Source organism: Pristiophorus japonicus, chromosome 4, assembly GCF_044704955.1.
Source record: "Pristiophorus japonicus isolate sPriJap1 chromosome 4, sPriJap1.hap1, whole genome shotgun sequence".
In the NCBI taxonomy this organism is placed as follows: domain Eukaryota; kingdom Metazoa; phylum Chordata; class Chondrichthyes; family Pristiophoridae; genus Pristiophorus; species Pristiophorus japonicus.
This window is the reverse complement of record NC_091980.1, coordinates 58,234,880-58,258,970: the sequence shown is the minus strand read 5'-3', so window position 1 is coordinate 58,258,970 and position 24,091 is coordinate 58,234,880. Positions and strand designations below refer to the sequence as shown.

The 24,091-nt window shown below is 48.0% G+C and overlaps 1 long non-coding RNA gene across 1 annotated transcript in view; it reads right to left on the bottom strand.

Annotated features, from left to right (window-relative positions):
* Window positions 1-24,091, bottom strand: part of LOC139262060 (uncharacterized) — a 124,880-nt gene that overhangs the window by 94,109 nt on the left and 6,680 nt on the right. Inside the window, exon 2 of the long non-coding RNA XR_011592874.1 lies at window positions 1,399-1,562. This is a non-coding gene — a long non-coding RNA (uncharacterized lncRNA). The remainder of the gene's footprint in view (window positions 1-1,398; window positions 1,563-24,091) is intronic.

Genomic DNA, 24,091 nt, shown 5'->3' with positions numbered 1-24,091 from the left:
TCTTCAGGTGGATGTAAAAAGATTCCACTGAAGAAGAGCAGGGAATTCTCCTGGTGTTCTGACCAACATTCTTACCTCATGAACACCACGAAAAAAACAGACTAACTGGTGCTTCATTTCATTTATTATTTGCGGGACCATGTGTAACAACAATCACTGCACTTCAAGAGCAGTTAGATGTTCTGCGTACAGTTTTGGTCTCCATATTTAAGGAAGGATATACTTGCATTGGAGGCTGTTCAGAGAAGATTCACTGGGTTGATTCCGGAGTCGAGGGGGTTGACAAATGAGGAAAGGTTGAGTAGGTTTGGTCTCTACTCATTGGAGTTCAGAAGAATGAGAGGTGATCTTATTGAAACATAAGATTATGAGGGGGCTCGACAAGGTGGAAGCAGAGAGGATATTTCCACTCCTAGGGGAAATTAAAACTAGGGACATAGTCTCAGAATAAGGGGCCGCCCATTTAAAACTGAGATGAGGAGGAATTTTTTCTCTCAGCGGGTTGTAAATCTATGGAATTCTCTGCCCAGAGTGCTGCGGAGGCAGAGATAGACAGATTTTTGAGCGATAAGGGAATAAAGGGGAATGGGGAGCAGGCAGGGAAGTGGAGCTGAGTCAGTAATCAGATCAGCCATGATCTTATTAAATGGTGGAGCAGGCGCGAAGGACCAAATGGCCTAATCCTGCAACATGTTCTTATGACCCAAAAGGGTACTATAAAGGGAAATTTTCTGACTTTACATTGCTCGCAGAGAGCCTTACCAACCAGCAGCACGTATGAAAAATCCAAATGTACTCTCTGCATGATTTTTTTGGCCACTTAAAGTAATGGTTGGAACATTGTTCTGTATGTGCCCAGCTTCCAATTTGCACAACTGGTGGGCGAGGGCCCCCATTCCCAGTGCATGGTCAGAAGATTACTTATTATAAGGCCTTTGACACTATTAACCGTGAGGGACTATGGAGTGTCCTCCTCCGCTTCGGCTGCCCCCAAAAGTTTATCACCATCCCCCGCCTGCTCCACAACGACATGCAAGCCATGATCCTGACCAACGGATCCACCACAGACCCAATCCACGTCCGGACCAGGGTCAAGCAGGGCTGCATCATCGTGCCAACCCTCTTCTCGATCTTCCTCGCTGCAATGCTCCACCTCATACTCAACAAGTGGAGTGGAACTAAACTATAGAACCAGTGGGAACCTGTTTAACCTTCGTCACCTCCAGACCAGATCCAAGACCATCCCATCCTCTGTCGTTGAACTACAGTACGCGGGCGACGCTTGCGTCTGTGCACATTCAGAGGCTGAACTGCAAGTCATAGTCCACATCTTCACCGAGGCATACGAAAGCATGGGCCTTACACTAAACATCCATAAGACAAAGGTCCTCCACCAACCTGACTCTGCCACACAGCACTGACCCCCAGTCATCAAGATCCACCACGCAGCCATGGATAACGTGGACCACTTTCCGTACCTCGGGAGCCTATTATCAGCAAGGGCAGACATCGACGATGAGGTTCAACACCGCCTCCAGTGCGCCAGCACAGCCTTCGGCCACCTGAGGAAGAGAGTGTTCAAAGATCAGGCCCTCAAATCTGGCACCAAGCTTATGGTCTACAGAGCTGTAGTGATAGCCGCCCTCCTGTATGGCTCAGATATACAGTCACACACCTCAAATCGCTGGAGAAATACCACTAGCGTTGTCTCCACAAGATCCTGCGAAACCCCTGGGAGGACAGACACACCAACGTTAGTTTCTTCAATCAGGCCAACATTCGCAGCATTGAAGCACTGACCACACTCGACCAGCTCCGTTGGGCGGGCCACATTGTTCGCATGCCTGACGCAACATTCCCAAAGCAAGCGCTCTACTCGGAACTCCTACACGGCAAGCGAGCCCCAGGTGGGCAGAAGAAATGTTTCAAGGACACCCTCAAAGCTTCCTTGATAAAATGCAACATCCCCACTGACACCTGGGAGTCCCTGGCCAAAGACCGCCCTAAGTGGAGGAGGAGCATCCGGGAGGGCGCTGAGCACCTCGAGTGTCATCACCGAGAGTATGCAGAAAACATGCGGAACGAGCGTGAGGCAAATCAGACTACCCACCCACCCTTCCCTTCAACGGCTGTCTGCCCCACCTGAGACAGAGACTGTAATTCCCATATTGGACTGTTCAGTCACCTAAGAACTCACTTTTAGAGTGGAAGCAAGTCTTCCTCGATTTTGAGGGACTGCCTATGATGATGATGACTTATAAAAATGGTTGCTTTCTTTTTACTATTAGCGATAATAACTTTGGAATGTTATTATTAAGATTCCTGATGCATGTTAATAACATTATTGTAAAAAACAGAACATACACTTTATTTGATCAACTAAGATATATCTGTTGAAAATGTTCTCTGCCAGAAATGTTCATACAGTGAAAATTAAAAATATTTGGGACAGCTCTATTCATCCCGTATAATTATACTTTTTAAAGTCTGAGATTATTGTGCCCGAGAGTACTCTTCCTGTGCAACCTTCTACTCAGAACAGCCTGGCTCTCAACAAACATAATAACATAAACATTGCAACAGGATTCCTGCTTTATCTGTACAGTCTCTGATAAAATGATCAAACTTGTGTTTTCGAGTCACAAGAAAAGCATTTATTGGAATTGTTTTTTTGTGTTATGGGATACATTTTAGATTTCTGTCAAAGTCCAAATTGTGTGTTCTTTATCCTTGTTGCTCACACCTTGCGCACACTGACAGCTATTCAACAATGGCAGGCACATCACCCAAACCATTGCACCATACTCACTGATGTAGATCCCTTTTTCTTGCAGGCAAAGGTGGCACATAACAGGAGAGCAACAGCAGACGGGAAGCGGCCAAGCCTCAATTAAGAACTTGACAGATCTCGAGGAATCCATCCTTGAAATCATTGGTGGAGCAGTGAGTCCATGGCCAGCGGAGAAGTTGCTGATGGTGACGGTATGGTCATACCTAATCATTCTTCTCACATACCACTTACCCCTCATCCTACAATCTCTTCTCACATACAAGTTGCTGATGGTGTATGCATCCCACAACCTGCCCTTTTGCCTTTCTGCTTTTAGATACCCAAGAAGTATCACCAGTACAGCCTATCCCTCATCATCAGCAAACTGATGGAGGAGATGAAGAAGAAAAGACACTGCATTGCATTTGATACTTGCAGACACCAGCTCAGAAAATGGCACTGCTGATATTTTAGAGAGTGGTATAGAGGTGGGATCTGCACATGGTGAATGACCAGACAAGAGTGAGCTGCAGCAAGGCCAGGGGGAAAGGGCAGCTTGGCCACCAACTCCCCAGAGGACAGGTTCGTGCACGAATTCTGCTCCACAGGACTCAGATGATGACTACGATTGGGTGACCTTCAGAAGAAGGGTGATAGGAAGCAGTAATACCCATACCCGCCCTCTTGTGTGGCTCAGAGACACGGACCATGTACAATAGACACGTCAAGTCGCTGGAGAAATACCACCAACGATGCCTCCGCAAGATCCTACAAATCCCTTGGGAGGACAGACGCACCAACATTAGTGTCCTCAACCAGGCCAACATCCCCAACATTGAAGCACTGACCACACTTGATCAGCTCTGCTGGGCAGGCCACATTGTCTGCATGCCAGACACAAGACTCCCAAGGAGATGATCCAGTCTAAAGCCGGGCCTTCTAGGTCCACAGCTGTTCCAGGTTGTCCTGCATCTGTAGTCTCCGCCACTGAAAGTCAGCAGCCTTCCAATAGCCAGGCTCAGCCACTGGTGGAGCACTGTGTAGGAGCAAAGAGTAGGTAAAGGCACACGAAAGACAGCCGCTAAGGGAATACACAAGGGTGAATAGTTCAGATTGTCATTTTGATTTGATTTGAATACATTTATGAATTTTGTTTGGAATGTGTGTTTTGTGGTGGCTCTGATTTCAGCTTTGTGCCCAAGAGGAGGCTGTGATGTTCCGTGACAGAGGGATGGTATGATATGGAAGTGATGAGCAACATGGATCGAGGTTTCAATCAGACTGATGAGGCGCTCACGGACAGCTCGTTTGGAATGGGGATTTGCTGCCTGCCTCCTCCTCCTCTTGGTCTTCCTCCTCCTCCTGGGGTGGTCCTGCAATCCCTGATGGCAAGTTGTGGACCATGCAGCAGACCACCACGAAATGGGACACCCGCTCAGCTGAGTACTGGAGGATTCCTCTCCAGCAGTCAAAGCAGTGGAACCGTTGCTTGAGCACCCCGATGGTCTGCTCGATGATGATCCTCATTATATGAGTGCTGGGCAGGGGAGTTGGGGTTGTGGAGGGTGTCATGAGCCAGGTGAAAAGTGGATAACCCGTGAGCTTGGCACACCGGTCTGGCACAGGATGAATGCATCGTGGCTGCTGCCAGGATAGCGGGCATTGACATTGAGGATTCGCTGTCTGTGGTCGCACACCAACTGCACATTAAGTGAGTGGTAGCCTTTGCAATGTGGGTGTAGTCAGTGGCATCCGACACCATGAGGAAGCCCGCTATCCTGCAAAGCCATATGCATGCTTGTCCTGCTTCTCTCTGGTGATGGGGAAGGAAATGTAGTCCCTTCTCCTACTGTAGAGAGCCTCTGTGATCTCCCGGATGCAGCAAGGATGGCGAACTGCGAGATGTTAGCTATGTCTCCTGTTGTAGACTGGAAGGATCCGCTGCCAAAGAATTTGAGGGCGACGGTGACCTTGACTGCCATTGAGAGAGCTGTGGTCGCCCTGATCTGAGGCTGGAAGTCTGGTTGCAGGAGGTGGCAGAGTTCTGTGACCACCTCCTTGGTGAAGCAGAGACATCCAATCAGGGACGGATTAAGAGGGGGTTCAGATGGGGCAGTCATCCAGGGCCCAAGCCTCGAGTCGGCCCATACAGGGTCAGATTAAGAGTAAGGGTAAACAGTATTGTGGCAAGAGCGGAGCGAAGTCGCGAGGGCTCAGGTGCATGTTATTCTCGACTTGATGAAAACAGACTCAAGATGCCCTTTTTCTAGAGATGCATTCTGCACACAAATCGGGGGCGAAAAAAAGGAAAGAGCACCAGCTACGCGAGGAGCAAAAGAGATGAGAAGTAGCTAAACTGCTTAAACTAGAAAATTTTTTCCAACTTAAAACTCAAGATCATGAAGGTGAAGGCCAAGACGATGCTGTGCAGTCAACTTCAGCATCGAAATCACTAGTGGCACCGGACCTGGAGTTGGTCGAGTTGGAGCTCCAAGTCCATAAAGTTAAAAAAGATGAAAATTAACTGCCGCATACTAGCTGAAAGAGGCGCAACTTACGAGTGACATTGGGCTGTGGGGAGATAATATCTCAGAAGACATGCAAAGCCAGTGGATTGCAAAAGATAGTGAGGACTGCCGAAACAATGATAAATACTTCCAAAACTCCGGCGTGATTCATGCCAAGGAAGGATGTCGTCGATACTGCTCGAAGTCCTTCTTCAGACGTGTGCACCCGCTGACAGGGGAACGTGTGGAGCGAATGTGACTCTGTTACTCACCTTCAAATTGTAGAGTATATTGCTTTGCTTGCAAGATCACAGCACAAACAAGTAGCCACTTTACTCATGGGTTTAATGACTGGAAGCATGGAGATGAGAGGATTTCATCTCATGAAAACAGCCACCAGCATCATCATCATAGGCAGTCCCTCGGGATCGAGGAAGACTTGCTTCCACTCTTAGCATGAGTCCTTAGGTGACTGTACAGTCCAATACGAGAACCACAGTTTCTGTCACAGGTGGGGCAGATAATCATTGAGGGAAAGGGTGGGCAGAGAGCCTGATTTGCTGCATTCTCCTTCCGCTGCCTGTGCTTGATTTCTGCATGCTCTCGGCGACGATATTCAAGGAGCTCAGCGCCCTCCCGAACACACTTCCTTCACTTAGGGCGGTCTATGGCCAAGGACTCCCAGGTGTCAGTGGGGATGTCGCACTTTATCAGGGAGGCTTTTGAGGGTGCCCTTGTAACGTTTCCTCTGCCCGCCTTTGGCTCGTTTGCCGTGGACGAGTTCTGAGTATAGAGAAGCTATGGTAGTAATGTGCACTAGTCAAGCAGGCACTGGTTGTGTGGATGGTCATATTGTCTTCCAGTTTAAAAATGAACGGCACTACTGGTGCAAGGTGCTAGAGCTGTCTGTGTGATAACATTTCTCTGTGAACGAGGTCTTTCATTGCGAGGCAGAGATAAAATCATTGTGTCTTCAAGTAATGGTAATAATCTGGGTGTGTTGGAGGTTCTCGCAAACTACAATGCATTTTGTCATGTGTGTAACCACAATGTAACACCACTGTATTACTGTATACGCTCAACCTAGATGCACACCTTGACCACAAGGGGTGAACTTGTGGGAGACACTCCTTACCTGATCACACAGGTATAAAAAGGGAGGTCCCACGCAGGGTCATCGTCTTTGGAATCCTGAAACTAAAGAGTTTAGGTCACAGAGTGACCTTGTCCCCAGAATGTGCCTCGTGTGGTTTCATATTGTAGAATAAGGACTTTACATTGGCGACGAGAAACGGAAATTCACAACCCAAGAGAATGGCCACCGGTAGCACAGAGGAATGGTACTGTGTTGGGGAAGACTGGGACGATTTTGTCGAGAGGCTTCTTCAAAGCTTCGTTACGAAAGAATGGCTGGGGGATGCAGCGGCCGACAAGCGAAGGGCTCATCTTTTGACCAGCTGCGGACCACAGACTTATGCGCTCATGAAGGACTTACTAGCACCCGAAAAGCCAGCGGACAAAACCTTTGAAGAACTTAGCAAATTCATCGGGGAGCACCTCAAATCAGCGAGTAGCATACACATGGCCTGACACAGATTCAACACCCACTGACGTCATGAAGGACAGAGCATACCGGACTTCGTAGCGGACCTCCGGCGTTTGGCCAGCCTCTGTAAGTTCACAGACGCCTGCAGAGAGGAGATGCTAAGGGACTTCTTTATTGAGGGCATCGGTCATGCGGGAATTTTCCGCAAATTAATTGAGAACAAGGATTTGACCTTGGAAGCGGCGGCGTTGATAGCTCAAACTTTCATGGCGGGGGAGGAAGAAACAAAAATAATATACGCGCACAATTCTGCCTCTAATGTGGCGATGGATCAGGGAGTCAACATCAATGCGACTCAGAGCCCCGCAGGCAAGGGCAGTCCGACACCCCCCAGGCAGCAATAGACCCCAGAGTAGGACTTCAACAGAGACAATGGCAGGCTGAACGGACATTCATGCCGTTACAGTGGACAATGTGGCCCGGGATGGGGCCATTGACACCCACCAATACGGTACTTAAGAGCAGTCAAAGGGACAGTCAGCGCGGAATGCCTGGCCATAGTCCCTTTATTCCCAACAATGGAAACTTTAACTCATGCTGGAGGTGTGGGGGAAAACACTCAGCTAGATCTTGCAGATTTCAACAGTTTGTCTTCAGGAACTGCAATCTCAGTGGCCAGTTAGCGCGAATGTGCAGGAAGCCTGCAATCAGACTAATATATGAGGTGGATGGACCAGAAGAGGGTTCTTTGAGGCAGGATGACTTTTGGGGGAAATCGATGGACGCCGAGGTTCAGCGGGTCTATGTGGCGAATATTCACAGTTCATACACCAAAACGCCACCAATGATGATGAGGGTTTTATTAAACGGCATCCCTGTACGCATGGAGCTGGACACTGGGGCCAGCCAGTCACTCATGGGCGTTCAGCAATTTGAGAAGCTGTGGCCACTTAAAGCCAGTAGACCCAAATTATCAAGTATTGAGACACAATTACGGACTTACACTAAAGAAATCATTCCGGTGCTAGGCAGTTCAATGTTGGCTGTCACACACAATGGGTTAGTGAACCGGCTGGATTGTCCCGGGCAATGGTCCCGCACTGTTGGGAGGAGCTGGCTCGCCGAGATGAACTGGAAATGGGGGGGATGTTCACGCAATGTCATCTGTGGAGCGAAGTTCGTGTTCACACGTCCTACAACAATTCGATTCACTATTCCAACCTGGCGTCGGGATTTTCAAAGGCACTAAAGTAGTGATACACATCACCTCGGATGCCAGGCCAGTGCACCACAAAGCCAGAGCGGTGCTGTATGTGATGCGGGAAAAGATCGAGAGCGAATTGGACCGGTTTTTGAGAGAGGGCATCATCTCGCCTGTTTAATTCAGCGACTGGGCGAGCCTCATCATTCCCATCCTAAAAGCGGATGGCTCTGTCAGGATCTGTGGTGACTACAAGGCCACCAACGATCGGGTGGCCCTACAAGATCAATACCCGCTCCCGAGAGCGGAGGACCTCTTCGCCACGCTGGCAGGCGGCAAGCTGTTCACCAAGTTGGACCTCACTTCAGCCTATATGACCCAGGAACTGGCCGACGAATCTAAACTACTGACCACCATCACCACGCACAAGGGACTGTTCGTTTATAACAGGTGCCTGCTTGGCATTCGATTAGCGACCGCGATTTTTCAAAGAAATATGGAAAGCCTGCTTAAATACATTCCTGGAATGATCGTATTCCAGGGCGACATTCTCATCACTGGTCGAGACACCGAGGAACACCTCCACAACCTGGAGGAGGTGCTACGCCGACTGGACCGGGTAGGCCTGCGACTCTAGAAGTCTAAATGTGTGTTCTTAGCTCCTGAGGTTGAGTTTCTGGGCAGGAGGGTTGCTGCAGGTAGGATTCGGCCCACCGAATCCAAAACAGAGGCGATTCGACGAGCACCCAGGCCCTGCAACACATCGGAGTTGTGTTCATTCCTGGGACTGCTGAACTATTTCGGGAACTTTCTGCCAAATTTGAGCACGTTGTTGGAGCCGCTACACATGCTCCTGCATAAGGGTTGCGATTGGTTTTGGGGGGACTGTCAGGAATGGGCTTTTGATCGGGCGCGAAACCTACTTTGTTCAAACAAGTTGTTGACCCTGTACGACCCCTGTAAAAAATTGGTTCTGACATGTGATGCATCGTCCTATGGGATTGGTTGCATGTTGCAGCAGGGCAATGCTGAGGGTCAACTACAACCTGTGGCTTATGCCTCCAGAACTTCAAAAAGCTCATATATAATTTTCACAATAGACAAAATATCTTAAGTGCTTTAAGCAATAGAGATGTTCAGACTGTGCTGTCGGGGGTATGGGATGGTCGAGAAGGAAGCGCTTGCATGTGTCCATGGTGTAAAAAAAATGCATCAGTACCTCTTTGGTCGGAAGTTTGAATTAGAGACGGACCACAAGCCATTAAATCCCTGTTGTCAGACAGGAAGGCTACCAATGCCAACGCATCTGCTCGCATACATCGATGGGCTCTCACGCTGGCTGCTTATGACTACTCCATCCGGCACCAGCCTGGCACTGAAAATTGCGCTGATGCGCTCAGCAGGCTTCCACTGGCCACCACTGAGGGGGCAGTGGAGCAAGACGCCGAGATGGTCATGGCTGTCGATGCCTTTGACAGCGCAGGCTCCCCCATCACAGCCCGCCAGATCAAAATCTGGACACACAGAGATCCCCTCCTATCCCTGATTAAGAAATGTGTCCCGACTGGGGATTGGGCGCCTGCACATGGAGCATGCCCTGAGGAGGTCAGACCATTCCACAGACGGATGGATGAGCTCTCCATCCAAGCCGACTGCCTACTATGGGGCAGCTGGGTAGTTATGCCCCAGAAGGGCAGGGAGGCATTCATCAGGGAACTCCACAGCGAGCACCCAGGCATTGTGCTGATGAAGGCCATTGCCCGGTCACACGTTTGGTGGCCTGGAATTGATTCAGACCTGGAACACTGTGCTCGCAGGTGCACGACGTGTGCCCAGCTGGGTAATGCCCCCAGGGAGGCCCTGCTCAGCCCGTGGCCCTGGCCCACCAGGCCATGGTCACGCATTCATATTGACTACGCGGGCCCGTTCGTGGGAAAAATGTTCCTTATTGTGGTAGATGCATATTCGAAATGGATCGAGTGCATCATTCTGAATTTATGCACGTCATCCACCACCGTGGAAAGCCTACGTGCGATCTTTGCAACCCACGGCTTGCCGGGCATCCTGGTTAGTGATAATGGCCCATGTTTCACAAGCTACGAATTCCGAGAGTTTATGTCGGGCAATGGCATCAACCACGTCAGGATTGCGCCATTCAAGCCGGCCTCCAATGACCAGGTGGAACGTGCGGTCCAAATCATTAAGCAAGGTATGCTCAGGATTCAACGACCCTCCCTACAATGCCGCCTATCGCATCTGCTACTGGCCTATAGATCCCGACCGCACTCGCTCACGGGGGTCCCGCCCACAGAGCTACTAATGAAACGGACACTCAAAATTCGGTTGTCCCTCATTCACCCAGTCCTGACCGACATAGTTGAGGGCAAGCGCAAGTCACAAAATGAGTACCATGACCGTAATTCGAGGGGGAGATGTATCGAAATAAATGATCCTGTATTCATCCTCAATCACACCATGGGCCCAAATGGCTTGAGGGCATTGTAATTGACAAAGAGGGGAATAGGGTCATCGTGGCAAAACTAAACAATGGTCAGATATGCCGTAAGCATCTGGACCAAGTAAAAAAAAGATTCAGCATCGACACGGAGGAATCGGAAGAAGACCACAAGATGGAGCTCACAACACCGCCAGTGAACGAGCAACAAGAGCAATCAGAAGAATGCACAGTCCCTGCGGTCAGCCCGGACAGGCCGGAATCACCACAGGTGACAGACACTCACGTCAGTGTCCAACAACCAGAGCCCCAACTGCGGCGCTCCACGAGGGAGCGTAGACCACCTGAAAGACTAAACCTGTGATCCCAATGAGACTTTGGGGGGGGTGAGGTGATGTCATGTATATAACCACAATGTAACACCACTGTATTACGGTATACACTCAACCTAGATGCACATCTTGACCACAAGAGGTGAACAAAAAGGAGGCAAAAGCAAAAGACAGAAAGGAGATGAGGAAAAGTGGAGGGCAGAGAAACCCAAGGCAAAGAACAAAAAGGGCCACTGTACAGCAAAATTCTAAAAGGACAAAGGGTGTTAAAAAAACAAGCCTGAAGGCTTTGTGTCTTAATGCAAGGAGTATCCGCAATAAGGTGGATGAATTAACTGCAAATAGATGTTAACAAATATGATGTGATTGGGATTACGGAGACGTGGCTCCAGGATGATCAGGGCTGAGAACTCAACATCCAGGGGTATTCAACATTCAGGAAGGATAGAATAAAAGGAAAAGGAGGTGGGGTAGCATTGCTGGTTAAAGAGGAGATTAATGCAATAGTTAGGAAAGACATGAGCTTGGATGATGTGGAATCTATATGGGTAGAGCTGCAGAACACCAAAGGACAAAAAACGTTAGTGGGAGTTGTGTACAGACCTCCAAACAGTAGTAGTGATGTTGGGGAGGGCATCAAACAGGAAATTAGGGGTGCATGCAATAAAGGTGCAGCAGTTATAATGGGTGACTTTAATATGCACATAGATTGGGCTAGCCAAACTGGAAGCAATACGGTGGAGGAGGATTTCCTGGAGTGCATAAGGGATGGTTTTCTTGACCAATATGTCGAGGAACCAACTAGGGGGGAGGCCATCTTAGACTGGGTGTTGTGTAATGAGAGAGGATTAATTAGCAATCTCATTGTGCGAGGCCCCTTGGGGAAGAGTGACCATAATATGGTGGAATTCTGCACTAGGATGGAGAATGAAACAGTTAATTCAGAGACCATGGTCCAGAACTTAAAGAAGGGTAACTTTGAAGGTATGAGGCGTGAATTGGTTAGGATAGAATGGCGAATGATACTTAAGGGGTTGACTGTGGATGGGCAATGGCAGACATTTAGAGACCGCATGGATGAACTACAACAATTGTACATTCCTGTCTGGCGTAAAAATAAAAAAGGGAAGGTGGCTCAACCGTGGCTATCAAGGGAAATCAGGGATAGTATTAAAGCCAAGGAAGTGGCATACAAATTGGCCAGAAATAGCAGCGAACCCGGGGACTGGGAGAAATTTAGAACTCAGCAGAGGAGGACAAAGGGTTTGATTCGGGCAGGGAAAATGGAGTACGAGAAGAAGCTTGCAGGGAACATTAAGGCGGATTGCAAAAGTGTCTATAGATATGTAAAGAGAAAAAGGTTAGTAAAGACAAACGTAGGTCCCCTGCAGTCAGAATCAGGGGAAGTCATAACAGGGAACAAAGAAATGGCAGACCAATTGAACAAGTACTTTGGTTCGGTAATCACTAAGGAGGACACAAACAACCTTCCGGATATAAAGGGGGTCAGACGGTCTAGTAAGGAGGAGGAACTGAGGGAAATCTTTATTGGTCGGGAAATTGTGTTGGGGAAATTGATGGGATTGAAGGCCGATAAATCCCCAGGGCCTGATGGACTGCATCCCAGAGTACTTAAGGAGGTGGCCTTGGAAATAGCGGATGCATTGACAGTCATTTTCCAACATTCCATTGACTCTGGATCAGTTCCTATCGAGTGGAGGGTAGCCAATGTAACCCCACTTTTTAAAAAAAGGAGGGAGAGAGAAAACAGGGAATTATAGACCGGTCAGCCTGACCTCAGTAGTGGGTAAAATGATGGAATCAATTATTAAGGATGTCATAGCAGCACATTTGGAAAGAGGTGACATGATAGGTCCAAGTCAGCATGGATTTGTGAAAGGGAAATCATGCTTGACAAATCTTCTGGAATTTTTTGAGGATGTTTCCAGTAAAGTGGACAAGGGAGAACCAGTTGATGTGGTATATTTGGACTTTCAGAAGGCTTTCGACAAGGTCCCACACAAGAGATTAATGTGCAAAGTTAAAGCGCATGGGATTGGGGGTAGTGCGCTGCCGTAGATTGAGAACTGGTTGTCAGACAGGAAGCAAAGAATAGGAGTAAATGGGTACTTTTCAGAATGGCAGGCAGTGACTAGTGGGGTACCGCAAGGTTATGTGCTGGGGCCCCAGCTGTTTACATTGTACATTAATGATTTAGACGAGGGGATTAAATGTAGTATCTCCAAATTTGCGGATGACACTAAGTTGGGTGGCAGTGTGAGCTGCGAGGAGGATGCTATGAGGCTTCGGAGTGACTTGGATAGAATAGGTGAGTGGGAAAATGCATGGCAGATGAAGTATAATGTGGATAAATGTGAGGTTATCCACTTTGGTGGTAAAAACAGAGAGACAGACTATTATCTGAATGGTGACAGATTAGGAAAAGGGGAGGTGCAACGAGACCTGGGTGGCATGGTACATCAGTCATTGAAGGTTGGCATGCAGGTACAGCAGGCGGTTAAGAAAGCAAATGGCATGTTGGCCTTCATAGCGAGGGGATTTGAGTACAGGGGCAGGGAGGTGTTGCTACAGTTGTACAGGGCCTTGGTGAGGCCACACCTGGAGTATTGTGTACAGTTTTGGTCTCCTAACTTGAGGAAGGACATTCTTGCTATTGAGGGAGTGCAGCAAGGATTCACCAGACTGATTCCCGGGATGGTGGGACTGACCTATCAAGAAAGACTGGATCAACTGGGCTTGTATTCACTGGAGTTCAGAAGAATGAGAGGGGACCTCATAGAAACGTTTAAAATTCTGACGGGTTTAGACAGGTTAGATGCAGGAAGAATGTTCCCAATGTTGGGGAAGTCCAGAACCAGGGGTCACAATCTAAGGATAAGGGTAAGCCATTTAGGACCGAGATGAGGAGAAACTTCTTCACCCAGAGAGTGGTGAACCTGTGGAATTCTCTACCACAGAAAGTAGTTGAGGCCAATTCACTAAATATATTCAAAAGGGAGTTAGATGAAGTCCTTACTACTAGGGGGATCAAGGGGTATGGCGAGAAAGCAGGAATGGGGTACTGAAGTTGCATGTTCAGCCATGAACTCATTGAATGGCAGTGCAGGCTAGAAGGGCTGAATGGCCTACTCCTGCACCTATTTTCTATGTTTCTATGTTTCTATAACTTGTGGGAGACACTCCTTATCTGATCACACAGGTATAAAAAAGGAGGTCCCACACAGGGTCATCGTCTTTGGAGTCCTGTAAATAAAGAGTTGTCACAGAGTGACCTTGTCCCCAGAATGTGCCTCGAGTGGTTTCATATTGTAGAGTAAGGACTTTACACATTTCTTGCTGAACACATCAAGCGGTTCGCCAACAAGGGCAAGGGGCATACTTCATACTTGTCTTCCACCACTTGTGAAGAACTGATTAGTCTGATGGGTGGCAAAATACTTGAGATGATTATCCAGGAATTGAAATCAGTGAATTCAATATCTGTTGATTTAACGCCAGATGTCACACACTCAGATCAGCTGACATTTGTCATCCGCTATGTTCTACCGACTGGTCCTGAGGAAATGTTCCTAAAGTTCTTGCTGATAATCAGTCATAGCAGTAATAGCAGAAATAATACTGGCCTTTCTGGATGAGAATAGAATCGACATACAAAATTGTCATGGACAATCTTATGATAATGCTTCAAATATGAGTGGGAAATACATTGGTGTCCAAACTATCATCAAAGACCAATGCCCATTTGCGACATTTATCCCATGCGCAGTGCACTCACTCAACCTTGTGGGAAAAAACAGGGTCGAATGCAGCCCTGTGATCATCAAATTTTCTGACATTGTACAAAAGTTGTACACTTTTCTCTGCATCGATATATCGCTGGCGACTGCTTTATGAAAAACTAAGGTTTTCAGGGCTGTCTGTCGTCAAACAGCTTTCTGCTACTCGATGGTCAGCAAGGTATGAAGCAGTGTCAGTCCTGCTTAAAGGTTACACTCCCATATGTGAAGTGTTGGAATCCCTGGCAACTGACGTGGAACAGAAAGTTGAATGCCAAAATGATGCTCAGTTGCTCTTTGACAAATTGGGTGAACTGGATTCAGCTATTCTCATTGTTATTTGGAACACAGTCTTGAAGTACTTTCACCTGACCAATCTCTCACTTCAAGAGACTGACTTGAATCTGAATGTCATGGTGTCCTTACTCGAGTCCCTTGTTGATTTTGTCAAGAGCCAGCAGACAGGGTTTGAGGACTCCGAAGACCTCAGGATTAAACTGTGTGCCCACAACGAGTACAATTCAGCTCAGAGGCACGTCCGGGTACGCAACCACTGCTGTGACGATGCAGATGCTGAAAACACTGTGCTTTCACCTAAGGAGAAATTCAAAACTGAAATATTCCTTGTCATCATTGATCAACTAATCAGTACCTTGAAACACCGCCTTGAAGCATACAAGGAAATCAACTGTAAGTTTCGATTCCTGCCCAAGCTAGCCGCTCCTTCGACTCATGAGATCAAGCAAGCCACAGCAAATCTTGCCCGCTCCTATCCCAAAGATCTGGAACCTATGATTGAAAGTGAATTCATCCAGTTTTCTAGCTTGGTGGCATCCTCAACAGAGCTTCAAACCTCAATTTGTGTCAAACAAACTCTGTCAGCAAAGCTGAGAATATACCAATTCCTCTATACACACGCCCTCACCCAAACCTTTTCTAACATTGAAATAGCGCTTCAGATATATATGTCGATGATGGTATCAAATTGCAGTGGTGAGCGGTCCTTCTCGAAACTAAAACGCATCAAGGATGAGGTCAGGAGCCGAATGGGACAAGATTGACTTATAGGGCCCAAGTTTCCACAAGAAAAAAAACGGGCGCCCCTCCGAGCTGGGCACCCGTTTTTCACGCCTAAAACGGTGCCTAAAAAAATCCTCGGTATTCTCCACCTACTTACAGGTCCTCTGGCCCTCGGCGCAGCCAGCACGAGCTGTGGGGGGGCGGAACCAGGTCCCGGCACTGAAAACAGTGCCGGGACCTCTGCACATGCGCGCTACAGTCGGCACGCAAGTGCAGTAGCTCCAGGTGCCGAACTGTGTGGGCCTCACTGGGGCTGCGTGAAGAAGGCTCCTCCCACGGCCAGCTCCTGGTCCCCGTCCCCGACAAGACCCGACACCAGCTCCCCCCCCCCCCGACCCGACCCGACACCCGCTCCACTCCCCCCCCCCCACCCGCCGACCCGACCCGACACCCGCTCCCCCCCCCCCCGCCGATCAGACCCGACCCGACACCCGCTCCACTCCCCCCCCCCCACCCGCCGACCCGACCCGACACCCGCTCCCCCCCCCCCGCCGATCAGACCCGACCCGACACCCGCTCCCCCCAACGCCCCGACCCGAGACCCGCTCCCCCCCGCCCCGACCCGACACCCGCGCCCCCCCCGACCCGACCCGCGCTCCTGTTCCCCGACCCCCCCTCTCTCTCTCTCTCCCTCTCCCGCTCTCCCTCCGTCTCTCTCTCCCTCCCTCCCTCTCTCCCCCTCCCTCCTCCTCCCTCCCTCTCTCCCCCTCCCCCTCCCTCTCTCCCCCCTCTCTCTCTCCCCCTCCACCCCTCCCTCCCTCTCCCTCCCTCCCTCTCCCTCTCCCTCCCTCTCTCTCTCTCCCCCTCCCTCCCTCTCTCCCCCTCTCTCCCTCCCTCTCTCTCCCTCCCTCCCCCCTCTCTCTCTCTCCCTCCCCTCTCTCTCTCCCTCCCCTCTCTCCCTCCCCTCTCTCTCTCCCTCCCCTCTCTCTCTCTATCTCCCCCCCCTCTCTCCCTCCCTCCCCCCCCTCACTCTCTCTCCCTCCCCCCCCTCACTCTCTCTCCCTCCCCTCTCTCTCTCTCTCTCTCTCTCTCCCCCTCCCGCTCAGCGGCACGAACGGCTGCAGAATTCTCCCTGGCTGAAACATTTTCACACAGGTAGGAAGATGGTTTATTTAATCTTTTCTTGGCTTATAAATGTTTATTCAGGTTGGATTTATTTGTATAATATTTGTAGAAGTATAAATAAGGATTTATTGTCGAATTTAATGAGTTCCCTTCCCCCACCCCCCTCCCCCCCACCTCGTTCTGGACGCTTAATTTGTAACCTGCGCCTGATTTTTTAATGTGTAGAACAGGTTTTTTCAGTTCTACAAAAATCTTCACTGGCTCCATTCTACTTTAGTTTGGAGTACATTTTCACTGTGGAAACTTTCAAATCAGGCGTCAGTGGCCGGACACGCCCCCTTTTGAAGAAAAAATTCTGTTCTAAACTGGAACTGTTCTACCTGACTAGAACTGCAAAAAAAAAATGTGGAGAATTGCGATTTCTAAAATAGTCCGTTCTCCACCAGTTGCTCATAAAAATCAGGCGCGAATCATGTCGAAACTTGGGCCCATAGTCTTTCAATCATGAGCACCAAGAGCGAAGTAATGAGAGGACCTGACTTCTCGAAAATCATTGACGAGCTTAACCGACAAAAACCTAGGAAAAGACCAAAGTAATGTTATACTTGTAGGTGCCTCTGTGCAGAAAATATAATGCAAATGACAAATGATGGTCTTCCAAAAAAATTGTGCTGTCTTGTTCTAAATTGTTGTCATTGTCGACTTAGTTTCAAATGTAAGGATTTAAAAAAATTAAAACGTTGATGTTTTCTGTTTATACAGGGTTTCATCAAGGTATCAGTTTGATTGTTTGGAAACATAATAAAATATTAAATGAGTGTCCCTCTGAGGGTAAGGCCTGATGGCTCTCCTCCTCCCTCTGGCCACATGTTCAAGTCTTTCTTGCTGCCTTCGCTCCCTCAACCATAGATCATGGAGGGCAAGGTCGAGTGCCCGTACAACACCCATTAATGTAACCAAGTGTACAATATTTACTATCTAAATATTAAATAGTATCAATGAGAACATAACTTGAGATTTAGACCTGAACTGACCTTGACCTGATGCATACTCAGTATAGTGCCCTGTGACTTAGCTCACTGATGTCACTTACTGCAGGATGTGACTGGGAGTAGGGGGCCCATGGCGGGGGTACTGCCTGGGGCCCGAGGCACCCTTAATCCGTCCCTGCATCCAATACACTTTTCCTCGCTTAATTGGAAAACCGTCGGAGGGTAAGGTCTCCTGTTGAGAGCCCTGATGGCCTTCCTCCTCTCTCTGGCCACATGTTCCAGTCGTTCTTGTTGTCTCTACTCTGTCAACCATAGATCGTGGAGGGAGAGGTTGAGTGCCCGTACAGTGCCCATTAATGTAACCAAGTGCAGCAGTTTGATTTTTTAAAGAATAAATATGGCTACTTTTTAGTTGCCACAACACTCCTGATACTAATACAAAAGCAAAATATTGCGGCTGCTGGAATCAGAAATAAAAAACGGAAAATGCTAAAAATCTCAGTGGGTCAGGCAGCATCTGTGGAAAGAAAACCAGAGTTAACGTTTCAGGTCGAAGGGTCATCGACCTGAAACGTTAACTCTGTTTTTCTCTCCACAGATGCTGCCTGACCTGCTGAGATTTCCAGCATTTTCTGTTTTTACTCCTGATACTAAATAACATTGAAATTACAGAATGAGACTATTGCACTGTGAATCTGATATTGAGGCACTGAACCTCTACTAACCTACAGCTTCAACTCATTACTAATAATTCCTTTAAGTAATATCCCTAGAACCAGCTTCCTTTTGCTTCACATCAGCTCTCCCTGTCACTGTTTCCTCCAGGCACTAAGGTAGGCGGCGACAATCAATTTCACAGATCGGGCGCTCAGTGAGTGTTGCACACTCACTGACGTCACGATCCACCTGGTGTTGAGGCTCCTGGTGATAACTGTTAGCGGCGGTGCTGCAGGGGGGTGGGGCCAAGATTTGCCATATGCCGTTGAATTCGCCTTGCCCTGGTGATAATGTTCTAGCGCCCCATTAGCACCATTTGTTGGTACTAACAGGAGGCACTAAGGTACCAATTTTTTCCCCTTAGTCTCCATTCGGAGTGACCGAGAGCTACAGAGAAGCCTAGCAGCCAGAAGTAGCTGCAGATAAGGAAGAAAAGGAAGAGGCTGGTGCTTCAAGAAGTTAGCAGCAGGACTTTCAGTTAAAAGCAGCCCTTAAGCCCCTACATGAATATTCCTATGGCGGTCTCGGTACTACAATTTCATCTACACTACCATTGTCCCAACACCATCATTCCTATAAAAGCAAAATACTGTGGATGCTAGAATCTGAAATAAAAATAGAACATTTTGGAAATCTCAACAGGACAGGCAGCATCTATGGAGAGAAAAACAGAGATAACGTTTCAGGTCAATGACCCTTCATCAGAACTGGTGAAAGTTCGAAAAGAACACATTCTTAAGAAGCACTGAAAGGGAGAGGAGAAGAAAGAACAAAAGGGAAGGTTGTGATAGGGTAGAAGGCAGGAGAGATTCAAGAGAGACAAAAGGGATGATGGGCCGAATTGAAATGGTAAAAGCCGGAGTTAGAAAAAGGTTAATCTGGATAGGGTGTGAATGGCGGAATAATGACCAGCTGCCATTGGAGACAAAGAGAAAAAAAAACATAAGCTTGAAGCAGGAGGGGCGGTGGAGGGGGGAGGGAGGGGGGAGGAAGGGAGCCAAAGATTCCTATCTTCCTATAGGGAGCCATAATTCCTATGTCCTTTCTGGCCAACAAATCAAAACTATTCCAAAAAAGGTTCATTTGTTTATTTTACTTTTAGCTTCTCTGATGCTTACCTTTGATGACAGTGTAGAGTATGTATTGTCTATTTTATAAACTCATGTTCCTTCTTTGTACCACCTCACTTAAATGAGCAAGTGTAGTGAGCTGCTGCTACTCCTCATGTCTCTCCTGTAGTGAATGTCTTGTTTCTGTTGAATCATCAAATGGCCCTGCCACAACTTTAGCTTCTTGGCACTTGCACTTGCACTGGCACTCCAGCTTCCTACCTTCCTCTTCTGCAGCCCTCTGGAGTGACCAAATGCAGGGGCAGATGAGTGTTCAACCTGAGGCCAATTCATCATCCAAATCTCCTCCTACTATGCCCCAGCTACTGGCTGTCCCTTGTGGTTGACCAAGGACCTGTGTGGGAAATGACCCGTGGATACCATTAAAAAGCATGAAGTTGTCCATCAAGATGCTCTCAAGCCAGTCTCCTGGATTCTGTGGACCAGAAATGAGAGCTTCCTGTAAGTTGGGGTTCAAGATCTTCATAGCAGCAAAGACAATTATGGTGATCAAAAGTGCATCATTGTTGAGGCCCGCTGTCCCCAGGACTTGTTGCCGGCCACTTTCCAGTTGCTACTTACTCTATTGTGCTCAACAGGTTCCCATGACTCTTTTGCATGCTTACATGGATGATGGAGAAGCACAGCTGCATGTTCTCTGCCACTCTGCAAGGAGCGCTGAAGGTTTGCAAAGGACTGCATACTTATTAATCAGTGCCGCTTGATAAGTAACCCAAGTAAGATACAAATTCTTGGGTTCCACAGCAACTATCTCTCTGACACTAAACCTCCCTGCACCTGCTGCCACATCTACTTGCTTCTTCTCACTGTTGCTCAGTGCTTCACCTGATACTCTTTCTGACTGTACCTATCATTTTTCCCAAAAACATGTGTATCTGTTGCTGGTGCTTGCAAGTTCTGGAGTACTTGATAGTTGCTTATGTGATGGAGCTATATTATAATCCTCCCTGGTGCCAACATCCCGAAGTCGGGAGGAGCGAGGTCGGGACCCGTGAGAGGTGCAGCGAGGTCAGAGCCCAGGAGCGAGGTCGGGAGGAGCAAGGTCGGGAAGAGCGAGGCCCACGGGATGTGCAGTAAGGTTGGGGGCCAGGAGTGAGGTCAGAACACAGGAGTGAGGTCAGGAGGAGCGGGGCATGGGACAGTTACAGCGCAGTAGGGACCCAGCAGCGAGGTCAAGCCCAGCAGCGAGGTCAAGACCCAGGAGTGGTGCTGCTTGGACCAGCAGCAGGGTCGGGGCCCAGGGAAGGTGCAGCACCTTCCACAGCTGGAGGTCTACACTGCATCCTATGAAACCCAGGGAGAGAGATGCTGTGGGAAGGAGGGAGGAGGACAGTAGGAATATATGCGTGTGTGTACGAGGCCTATGCAGTGGAGCCTGGCCTCCAATTGTCTTGGATACCCTTGTAATTGGACCAAAACCTTGCTCTGTCAAGCCCGTGTGGTAGCAGATGTGCAACGGCCACCCCACGTTAAAAGATCTTCCACACCTTTAAAATGAAGTTCAGGACCTGGAACATCACTTCCCTCATGGACAACCCCAACAGCGACAGACCGGAACAGCGTATTGCTATCGTTGCCCGGAGGCTCAGATGTTTCAACATCGACATCGCCGCCCTAAGCGAGACTCGATGGGCAGGGGAAGGCTAGCTCAAGGAACAAGATGGTGGTTACACCTTCTTCTGGTAAGGTATACCAGAAGAAAAATGCCGCCTCCATGGGGTAGACTTCGCCAAAAATATGAGCTAGTTGGGCCTCTCAGACACTCCCCTTGCAGGATAAATGAGCGCCTCATGACCCTTTGATTCACACTAGCCCGGAACCAGTGCGCTACGGTCTTCAGTGTGTACGCCCCAACACTGGAAGCTACAGACAAGACCAAAGAGGAATTCTACTCCAGCTTTAAACAATCCCTGTCCCGACTCCCAACGGGCAATAAGCTGACCCTCCTTGGTGACTTTAATGCCAGAGTTGGAAAGGACACAGACCTCTGGGGAGGTGTGATCGGCGGAGAGGAGGTAGGGAACATAAGAACATAAGAAATAGGAGCAGCAGTAGGCCATTTGGCCCATCGAGCCTGCTCCACCATTCAATAAGATCATGGCTGATCTGATCATGGACTCAGTTCCATTTTCCTGCCCACTCCCCATAACGCTTTACTCCCTTATCACTCAAGAATCTGTCTATCTCAGCCTTAAATATATTCAATGACCCAGCCTCCACAGCTCTCTGGGGCAGAGAATTCCATAGATTTACAACCCTCTGAGAGAAGAAATTCCTCCTCATCTCAGTTTTAAATGGGCGGCCCCTTATTTTGCATCCACCTTGTTGAGCCCCCTCATTATCTTATATGTTTTGATCAGATCACCAATCTACTCAACCTATCTTCATAAGTCAACCCCTTCATTTCCGGAATCAACCTAGTGAACCTTCTCTGAACAGCCTCCAATGCAAGTATATCCTTCCTTAAATAGAGAGACCAAAACCCTGCACCGTTGTAGCAGGATTTCTCTGCTTTTATATATCCCCCTTGCAATAAAGGCAAACATTCCATTTGATTTCCCAATTATTTGCTGTACTTGCATACTAACTTTTTGTGTTTCATGCACAAGGACACCCCCCCCCCCCGACCCCAGGTCCCCCTGTACTGCAGCACTTTGCAATTTTTCTCCATTTAAATTATAATTTGCTTTTCTATTTTTTCTGCCAAAGTGGATAACTTCACATTTTCCCACATTATACTCCATCTGCCAATTTTTTGCTCACTCACTGTCTATATCCCTTTGCAGATGGTTTGTGTCCTCCTCACAATTTGCTTTCCCACCCATCGTTGTATCATCAGCAAACATGGCTACATTACACACGGTCCCTTCATCTAAGTCATTAATATAGATTGTAAATAATTGAGGATCCAGCACCAATCCCCACTAGTCACTGTTTGCCAACCAGAAAATGATCCATTTATCCCGACTCTCTGTTTTCTGTTAGTTAGCCAATCCTCTATCCATGCTAATATATTACCCCCAACCCCGTGAACTTTTATCTTGTGCAGTAACCTTTTATATGGCACCTTATCGAATGCCTTCTGGAAATCCAAATACACCACATCCACTGGTTACCACTTATCCACCCTACGCTTTACATCCTCAAGGAACTACAGCAAATTTGTCAAACATGATTTCCCTTTCATAAAACCATGCTGACTCTGTTTGATTGAAATCTAATTTTCTAAATGTCCCGCTACTGATTCCTTAATAATGGACTCCAGCATTTTCCCAACGACAGATGTTAGGCTAATTGGTCTATAGTTTTCTGTTTTTTGTCTGCCTCCTTTTTTAAATAGGGGCGTTACATTTGCGGTTTTCCAATCTGCTGTGACTGCCCCAGAATCCAGGGAATTTTGGTAGATTATAACCAATGCATCCACTATCTCTGCAGCCACTTCTCTTAAGACGCTAGGATGTAAGCCATCAGGTCCAGGGGACTTGGACGCTTTTAATCCCATTATTTTACCAAGTACTACTACATTAGTGATCGTGATTGTAAGTTCCTCCCTCCCTATAGCCACTTGATTATCCACTATTGGGATGTTTTTAGTGTCTTCTACTGTGAAGACCGATACAAAATATTTGTTCAACGTTTCTGCCATTTCCCTGTTCTCCATTATTAATTCCCCAGTCTCATTCTCTAGGGGACCAACATTTACTTTACCCACTCTTTTCCTTTTAATGTACCTGTAGAAACTCTTACTATCTGTTTTTATATTTTGTGCTAGTTTACTTTCATAATCTATCTTCCCTCTCTTTATCATTTTTTTAGTCGTTCTTTGCTGGCTTTTAAAAGTTTCCCAATCCTCTGGCCTCCCACTAGTCTTGGCCACATTGTATGACCTTGTTTTCAATTTGATACTATTGTGTCTGTAAGCACTCTAGTAATGACTCCACGAGGTAAGGTATTGCACTTGAACTGTTGTGACCTTCGTCCATTTATTGCAGCTCCTGAACGAGGGTACAGTAAGGTGAGCTCCCTTTTATACTTGGTTACCTGCAGTGTTCAGGTGACCCCTAGGTCTCCACCAGTTGCACTCTCTGGTGGTACAGGCATAGTGTATACAGTGTGAAGATACATTGTGGTCTTATGTAACTGTACATTGAGTGTACAGGATATATACATATATTATACATATACAACAGATACTATCCCTTATTTCCTTAGTTAGCCATGGATGGTTATCCTTTCTCTTACAGTCTTTCCTTCTCATTGGGATATATTTCTGTTGAGGAGCGATGACCACAGCCCTGTTTGATCCCGGTCCGGACGTGGATTGGGTCTATAATGGATCCGTTGGTAAGGATCACAGCCTGCATTTTGTCGTGGAGCAGGCGGAGGATGATGACGAACTTTTGGGGGCATCCGAAACGGTGGAGGATGCGCCATAGACTCTCGTGGTTGACAAGGTCGAAGAAGGCCATGTATAAGGGCTGGTGCTGTTCCCTGCATTT